The following is a 9,680-nucleotide window of genomic DNA, read 5'->3' on the forward strand; positions in this document are numbered from 1 at the left end:
CTCTCTCTGCTGCCGCATGCTCTCTCTCTGCTGCCGCAGCACGCTCTGCCTCTGCTGCCGCAGCACGCTCTGCCTCTGCTGCTGCCGCACGCTCTCTCTCTCTCTCACGCTCTCTCTCTGCTGCCGCACGCTCTGCCTCTGCCCTGTCATTCTCCCTGTTATACATGTCAAGTTGTTGAACCGGAGTCAGCCCGGTCCAGAAGGGCGAACGCATGCATTTAGTCATGATGGAATCGCTTCCTAACATCTCGGGTTGAGTGACCGGGTCAAGGCTGCTTGCGTCGCTCACATCGCCACCCACGTGACTGTCAACATGATCAGGTTGAACTCTCACTTCTCTGGTCGACATAGCTTGGCTACGAGTTATCATAAGACAAGGCACAAAACACAACGCTCAAACACAACGCTCTGTTGGGGAAATACGACACGAACTACACAATATCACCCGCACATCAAATTGCCAATGAGAAAAATACCACGTACAAATACTCACGTTTTTTTTTTTTTTGTCGGTTGTTTGGAGGGATCCGAGGCTCACTTATTCTGCAGTGAAGCACCACCCAAGACAGCGTCCTACGGCGAGAAAGTTCCTCCAAGACGGCGTCCGCTGGTGAGAAGATGCAGAGTAGATGCAGATGCCGAATTCCCGTCTCAATTCGAATGTCTCTCACTTGAAAGATCCTAGGACGAGCAACCCATTTGTCGCGATCCCGGCTGTGAAATGGTTCCCAGCACGGAATACGGACGTTAATGTCCGGGCTTCAAGTAGTCCACGGAGTGGACAGAGAGAACTCAATAAACACAATTGTGTTTTAATCGGCCTTCTAGGGGTAAGGCACGATGCTTTATTGGCTCGATCACAAAACCATGAAAGGTAACAAAATGGAATAAACTGCACAAAGCCTGCAGGAACTGTCGGCAACAGACGCTCCAAACAGGACGCAGGTAAGATCACTCGCGGCTCCAATCGACGATCTCCGGGACTCGGAGGGTAACAGGATGGACTTCACCGCACAAGGCCGGCAGGAACGGTCGGCCAGCAGCTCCAACACGAAGCAGGCAATCACTCGCGGTTCCAATCTACGAGATCCGGGAATCACTCGTTCTCTTCCGGAGTTACTCGCTCGTAAAATACCGAACTGTAATCGACCAGCCCAACTTGGCTGTCGTGAGGATTCAAGGAAAGCCCTTTTGAGATTTCCCACTCGGAGCCCTAGAGCCGCGTCCGTTGCACAAGATGTCCACCGCGCTCTCTGGACTCTCCACCAATCACGTGCCGAATCGCCTCCCGATCGCGTGAGGCTCCAAGGAGGCCACGTCACGCGGTGGGCGGGGCACCAAATCTGGGTGAGAACAGGTGGTTTCACCGGTGGTTTCTCACAATATATATATATATATATACAGTCACGTGAAAAAGTAAGTACACCCCATGTAAAGTTTTGACTTTATCAACATATTTCAACATACAGCTATTTGATCTTCATTTCAACAATATTGATGGATAAAGATGATATAATACAACAAATATCATGAAACATTTACATTTTGTTGTCCATTGTATAATTTAAATAAACATAAATGCATTTGGAAACTTTCCATTTGGAAAAAGTAAGTACACCCCTGGCTCTTATAGGTGGTATTGCCCCCTTTGGCAGAAACAACCTCAAGTAGGCGTTTCTTATAACTGTCTACCAGTCTCTGACATGGACTGGGAAAATTTTTTGCCCACTCCTCCATGCAGAATTATTTCAGCTGTGCGATGTTTGAGGGGTTTCTTGCATGTACAGCTCGTTTCAAATCCCCCCACAACATCTCGATGGGATTTAGATCCAGGCTTTGACTGGGCCTTTCCAGAACCCTCCATTTCTTTCTTTTCAGCCATTCCTTGGTGGATTTACTGGTATGTTTAGGGTCATTGTCATGTTGCAAGGTCCACTTTCTGTTGAGCTTCAACTTTCCGACAGATGGCCTCACATCATCCTCAAGCATCCTCTGGTACAATGAAGAATTCATAGTGTATTCTATGAGGGTGAGCTGCCCAGGGCCTGATGCAGTAAAGCTGCCCCAAACCATAATATTTCCACCACCATGCTTTACAGTTGGTATCAGGTTGAATGAATGAATGAATGAATGATAGTTTTAAGGCCATTTTCCCCGCTAGAGCGGGGATTAGCCTTGCGGGCCCCATGACAATCATGGTTCCCTGTTTGAGGCAATGTTTTTATGGCCGGATGCCCTTCCTGACGCCAACCCTTGGTCATGCTCTTCCGATGCGCAGTGATACGGTGTACCTATTCTAAATCGGGGTACACACCGTGATCATTCATCCCAGCAACCTGGTACTCAATTTGCCGACCTCGGAAGGATGACAGGCTGAGTCAACCCCCCTGGTGTTAATTCAGCGATCGACCGGGAGTCCAACCCAGGATCCGAGGATCCCAAGCCAGCACCCTAACCGCTAAGCCAACACCAGGCCACCAACACCAGCCAACACCAACAAAACAAGGAATAAATTGCATCAACAACTCCCATGGGAATCTCATGATAAATCTTGGCACCCAAGCTATATTACATCAAAAATGTGTGAAGAGTACAATAAAATAGGGTTCCATTTTTAAAATTATAATCCTGAAGGTCATTTTGAGGTCACTGAAGGTCATGACCCCTAAAAATGTGCTTTGAAAAAAATCTAGTTTTTGTAACTGTCTGGAATATAGTTGTGTAGCAAATCAAATTGAAGGATATTTTATGTGCGTTGTAATGACAGTCATTGAAACATATTCCATGGTGATTATGGCAAAGTAGAAAACATACATAGATGTTTGAACAATATTAATTAAAGCATTTGTTGTTATAAACGCAGCTCACACACAGTAGTGTTTTTATCGTAATGGCAGAATTTACTTATGGTTTATTATAGACGATATCACAAGATGAAACAGGCATCGACCGTGAGGGGATAAGACTATATCAGGTAAGAAATCCTGGTGTAATTATTTGACAATATGAGTTCATTGTGTTCCTGAAAGCAGCAGCATTGGTCAGGTTCTTCTTGGTCACACCAGTGATGAACAGACTGAACAAGTGCATGACATGGCCAATGTCTCTACACAGCAACGACAAAAACATCATGAGCTTTCTCCATGAATCACAAAACGCCAGGTGCACCAAGCAGAAAGTTAACAAACTACGGTATATTATAATATACCTGATAATTATCGGATAATTACGGATAATTATCAAAGATTGCAATCCATTCAAACATGAAAACGACTGCTTGGTGATAGTAAGGGAAACATATGAAAATCTGTTAACTAAATTGTTACCAAAAAATTTCTTCACCAATATGTTTGTAAAGGTGTGTTATAACATGTGTTAAAATGTTGAAGGTCAACTCCCGTGGGAAACCCAGAAAAAAAGCTGTTGAATTCGGGTACCGAAAAATTATTTTCGAGAATTTTTATTTTTTTTAATCGGCCCTTAAGTAACTTATGAGGGGTCAAATAAGGGTTTTTCATGATTCTGAGTTGATTGTTAACATTTATATTTCACCACAGACACTCCTTTGTGGAAAAATAATTTCTAAATATATCTCATTTTCTACTTTGCAGGACATGGAGTCTAGCAATATGGATGAAGACGTTACTCCACCTGTGCTCAATTGCTTCATCTGTGCACGCTCGGATACACCAGCTGAAAGGCTCATACAGGCAACTCCAAAGGGATACTCAACTTTATTGAAACAAGCAGAAACTGTCGAAAATGTTACTGTTGTGGAACGTATGAAGGAGGCTCAAAAGGAAGGAAAACTGAGGTACCACCAGAAGTGTAAAAATGATCTGTACAACAACTTTGTTGCAACCACCAAGAAGTCAGCTCAAGCATCAAAGGCAGAGAAAGAGTCATCAAAGTTGAAGAGAAGACGCACAACTTGTGAGTTCAGTTCATCAACTGGCTGCAGTTCTAGAAGATCACAGTCAGTTGACCTCCTGTATAAGGATGTATGCATTCTTTGCAACCAACCAGCCCAGCTCTACAAAAATAATCCAGCACAAGCTAGAAAGAAATACAGAGTGCCAGATAATTTGACTGCAGATACACTGAAGGCAAGCTTGCTGAAGACAGCACGGAGTCGCGGGGATGACTGGGGCACTGAAGTCACTGGACGCCTGGAAGGGATCAACGACTTGGTAGCAGAAGAAACACTGTACCATTTGCGATGCAAACTTATGTTTGCGAGAGGTGACAGTTTGTCCAAGACTGATGAGGAAGGAAAAAGGAAGAGAGGACAGAGGAGTATTGATGAGGAGCGAGAGGCAGTTTTTATTGAATTCTGCGAATGGTTAGACTCAGAATTAGAGCATGGGGTAATGAACATGGACCAAATCCATGAAAAGCTGCAGGAGTTTGATCAGTCACCAGAGAAGAGCCTTTCTTATTCAAAGCATTGGCTAAAGATAAAACTTCTAGAGAAATACGAAGACACCTTGTATTTCACAACACAGGAAAGAAGGGCAGATGTACTCTGTCTCAAAGATGGCACCGACAATATTCTGCGAGTGCATCATGCTAATCTTGACCATGGAGATGAGAAGACTCAGATCATAAAGACGGCACTCAAGTTCATATCCAATGATATTGCCTTGATTGATTTAGGTCCAAAGTCATACCCCACCACACACTATGACTGACATCGATAGTCAGCTGACACTTGTTCCTGCAAGCCTTCAGATGTTCTTGAGACCGATTGTCAAGACAGACGAAAGAGTTGCCGTTTGGGGGCAGAATTTTATTAAGGCCTGTCGACCTCGGTTTGGAGTATTGCCACACCAAATGGGGCTTGCCATACAACTTGATCATAGATTTGGGTCAAAATGGATGCTCAACAAGTTCCACCGGCTGGGATACACTGAGTCTTACACGGAGACACAAAACTACAAATACTGCTTCCTTAATAGTAGGAGTGGAGATGATGTTCCAGATACTTCTGGCACTCTTGACACCATTGTGGAGGAAACCGATGAACAGATCAATGATGAGGTTGCGGTTGATGCTGCGCTTGAGGATCAATCAGTGATGACAGCCAAAGTGCCAGCCAGTGAAAGTGAATTGTCAAGTAATGATCAGGTGGTTTTTATGGAGGTTGGGGAAACAAACAATGCAGTCACTCAGTTTGTTGGAGACAATATAGATTTAAACATTGTCTCTATTCACGGAAACACTCCCTTTCACTCAATAGGTTGGATCGAAGTCACCTCTCCGGCACCACCTTTGCCAGATCCACAGACAACAGCAGCTTTCCCCCAGGTGAAGTTGAAGGCACTCGACAAAGCTAAGATCCTGAGAGGAACTGAAGTAAAGATTATTCCATTTACGAACAGGAAACAGATAGGAACGAACACGATCATGTTTCTCCCCCTCGCTGAGCTTTCCTCCTCCCTGGCTCATGATCAGCCACTCCTCACTCCAGGTGACACACTCTGGGCAGCGGGGTGGGTGATCAAAGCCAACGATCCTGAGTTCCCACACTCCAACTGGAATGGCTGGATGAAGAGAATCCATGCTAATGATGCAAAGCAGAGCACACAGATCGAGTTCCTCCCAGTTATTGAAGGAGACCCTAATGACCTCAACACCATCTTCACCACTCTGAAAGAGTGCATACGGCGCGCTGGGGTCGCTATAGTGACCTTTGATCTTCCGATTTGGCTGAAGGCTGTGAATATAATAAAGCAGGCAAATCTACCCGTCATTCCAAGGTTGGGTGGTTTTCACCTGCTGAAGTCTTATCTTGGATCAATGGGTAACATCATGGAAGATTCTGGACTACGAGATGTGATCCAGTTGATCTATCCTGGAAGTACGACAGCCAACCACATCATGGATGGAGGATGTTTTGACAAGGCAATCCGTGTTCACCTCCTCATCGATGCAGCCATCTATCAACACATCATGAAACTTGCCTTCACTGAGGAGGAGCGTGGTGACATGAAGACCTTCATGGAGAAGGTGGCTGATGGGAAGATGGGAGCCAGACACTCAGACCCAGTAGTGCCAGTGTTTGAGCAAAGGTTTGAAGAAACCTTCAAACGACTCGCAAAAGGAGGAAGAACACCTGCACTCTGGGTGGAGTACCACCACATGGTAGATGTGATCAAGGTCTTTATCAGAACCGAGCGACTTGCAGACCACAATGGGCATCTGTCCTGCATTGTTACCAAGATGCTTCACATCTTTGCCGCTGCAGGCCATCATCAGTATGCCAAGGGCGCACGGCTGTACTGTCAACTCATGAAGGAACTAGAAACTTTGCCTGCTTACAAAGACACCTTAGAACGTCTCACTGCCCACGGGAACCACGTTGTCCGTTACTCAAGTCATGAGTGGTCCGGCACATGGTGTGACATTTGCATTGAGCAGACATTAATGAAGGCAGCCAAGTCACAAGGTGGACTGAGCAGAGGAAGAATGAGAAACAGTTTTTCTGGCCACAAATGCTGGGTGCTCACCCTCAGTGAGCTACTTTGTGTGTAAATGTAAAAGTGAAAATATAAATGTTAACAATCAACTCAGAATCATGAAAAACCCTTATTTGACCCCTCATAAGTTACTTAAGGGCCGATTTAAAAAAATAAAAATTCTCGAAAATAATTTTTCGGTACCCGAATTCAACAGCTTTTTTTCTGGGTTTCCCACGGGAGTTGAACTTCAACATTTTAACACATGTTATTACACACCTTTACAAACATATTGGTGAAGAAATTTTTTGGTAACAATTTAGTTAACAGATTTGTGAAATATCTCATAAAATGCCCTTACTATGAATATAGTCACACGGACAGTCTAAGGTGACATTGTCAGGAACGATGAAGCTGGAAAGCAACGCCATTAGGACTTCATAACAAAGAGCAAAGTTGGTCCAATCAGTCCTTGGGAAAAGATGATGAAGCTTAATTTATATAATCCCTCAGACCTTATAATCCTTATAGACCTTATAATCGGCTTTCCGGGAGAAATTTACAAAATTTGAATTTGTTCATATTGAATAAAACATAACTAAGTCATATCAAATGAAAGAGTACGGTGTTGAGAAACGGAATAAACTAGTGTTGTTGATATTTTGTGTAGTTACAATGGTATTTTGATCTTTTAGTGAAATATGAGTGGCCAAAGTTGTTTCATATAACATGCACGTTCTCATATGAGCATTTGATGGTCCAACAGCATTTGAGCAAACAGTGATGAATTCTTCTTGAGCTCAACAACATGAGAGGCTAACTCTTCTCATTCTAGGATCTCAGAATTATTATTAGTCTTAAAAAATGGAACCCTACTTTTTTCCAATGTTATATTACATATCAATAAATTTAGAGTGAAATATTAGATTTATCACAAAATTCCCATGGGAATACACACACCCCTAGACTACAAATGAACCATAACTTCATGTAAAGTTCCTCCTTCCATCAACGGGGTCTTCAAACACCTTCCTCCTCCTCTTCGTTGGTATCAGGTTCTTGTGGTCAAATGCTGTCTTTGGTTTTCGCCAAACATGTCTTCTGGTACTGTGGCCAAATAGCTCTACCTTTGACTCATCTGTCCAAAGCACATTGTTCCAGAAGTGCTGGTCTTTGCCTCGGTGTTCATTGGCAAACTTTAGTCTTGCCCTGATGTTCATTCTGGAGAGCAAAGGTTTCCTCCTGACACACCTCCCATGTAGATCTGGACGGCCTGGACGCGGAGGCAGAGCTGCTGGCGGGGGTGCCGGGGGTCCGACCGCTGGGGGGCGGCCTTGACGTGGAGGCAGAGCTGCTGGCAGGAGGTGGTCCGGATCGAGGTGGGTCGGCTTGAGGCGGTCCACGGAAATGCGATCCGGGGCACCGCCGATGTCGACCGTGAAAAATTTGTCCCCGGTCTCCAGCACGTGGAAAGGCCCGTCGTATGGGGGCCGTAGCGGTGCCCGGTGGGCGTCGTGCCGGATGAACACGTACTTTGCCGTGAGAAGCTCTGGGGCGACGTGGGAAGGCGGGCAACCGTGGTGTGCCGTTGGCACCGGGGCGAACCTACGGGCGGTCTCCTGAAGGGCGGAGCGCTGTTGCGCCACGGACCAGGGAGCCGTGGAGTCGGGGATAAATTCCCCCGGTACCTGCAGTGGTTGCCCAAAGACCAGCTCCGCCGAGGAAGCGCGCAGGTCGTCCTTGGACACCGTCCTGAGGCCCAGCAGGACCCAGGGGAGTCTGTCGACCCAGCCGCCGTCGCAGAGGCTGGCCTGGAGCGCGGCCTTCATAGAGCGATGAAAGCGCTCGCACAGGCCATTGGCCTGGGGTGGTAGGCCGTGGTGCGGTGGAGTTGCACCCCGAGCCCTTGCGCCACCACGGCCCAGAGCTCCGAGGTGAACTGGGGGCCGCGGTCGGACGAGATGTCCGAGGGGGCACCGAACCGGGCAACCCAAGTGGCGATAAAGGCTTGCGCCACCTCCGCCGCAGACGTCGCCGCCAATCGGACGGCCTCCGGCCACCGTGTTGTGCGGTCGACCATGGTGAGGAGGTGGGTGAACCCTCGCGAGGGGGGCAGACGTCCCACCAGGTCAACGTGCACGTGGTCGAACCGACGCTCGGGCACCGCAAACGGGGCCAACGGGGCCTGGGTGTGGCAGTGGACCTTTGCGCGCTGGCACGCGAGGCACGTCCTGGCCCAGGCACGGACGTCCTTCCTGAGGCCATACCAGACGAACTTCGCCCCGACGAGTTTCTGGGATGCCTTTGTGCCAGGGTGGGACAGGCCATGGATGGCGTCGAACACTGGGCGCTGCCAGCCAGCGGGCACGATGGGGCGAGGCCGGCCGAGGGAGACGTTGCAGAGGAGGGCCGTGCCCGCAGCGTCGAACGGCACCTCGATGACGCGGAGGCCCGTGACGGCGGTCCGCAAGGCCTGGACGCCGGGGTCAGCGGTCTGGGCCTCCGCCATCAGGGCATAGTCGACCCCAAGGTGGACCGCGTGCACGACGGACCGGGAAAGGCAATTCGCCACCGGGTTGGCCTTACCCGCCACGTGACGGATGTCCGTCATGTATTCGGACACGGCTGAGAGGTGGCGCTGCTGCCGTGCCGACCATGGCTCGGCGGCCTTGGCCATCGCGAACACAAGGGGCTTGTGGTCAATGAAGGCCGTGAACGGGCGGCCCTCCAGCAGATGGCGGAAGTTTCGGACCGCCAGGTGGAGCCCGAGCAACTCGCGGTCGAAGGTGCTATAGCGGCGTTCGTGCGGGCGAAGCTGCCGGCTAAAAAACGCCAGCGGTTGCCAAGCAACACGCACCCTTTGCTCGTGCACCGCGCCCACCGCGTAGTCCGATGCGTCGGTGGTGAGGGTGATCGGTGCATCGGGCGCCGGGTGCGCCAGCATGGTGGCGTCGGCCAGAGCCAGCTTTGCGGCCGCGAACGCCGCGGCCATCGGCTCCGACCATGCGATGTCACCTTTGCCCGGCTTGCCCCGAAGGGCCTCGTGCAAGGGGCGGAGGAGCCGGGCGACGTGGGGCACGAAACGGTGGTAAAAGTTTACCATGCCCAGGAACTCCTGGAGCCCCTTGATCGTGCGGGGCCGCGGGAAATCCCTGACCGCCTCCACCTTGGCCGGTAAAGGGACGGCCCCGTGCTCGGTGATGCGGTGCCCCAAGAAGTCGA

This window comes from Myxine glutinosa, unplaced genomic scaffold, assembly GCF_964187855.1.
Source record: "Myxine glutinosa unplaced genomic scaffold, kmMyxGlut1.1 SCAFFOLD_154, whole genome shotgun sequence".
Taxonomy (NCBI): Eukaryota; Metazoa; Chordata; class Myxini; order Myxiniformes; family Myxinidae; genus Myxine; species Myxine glutinosa.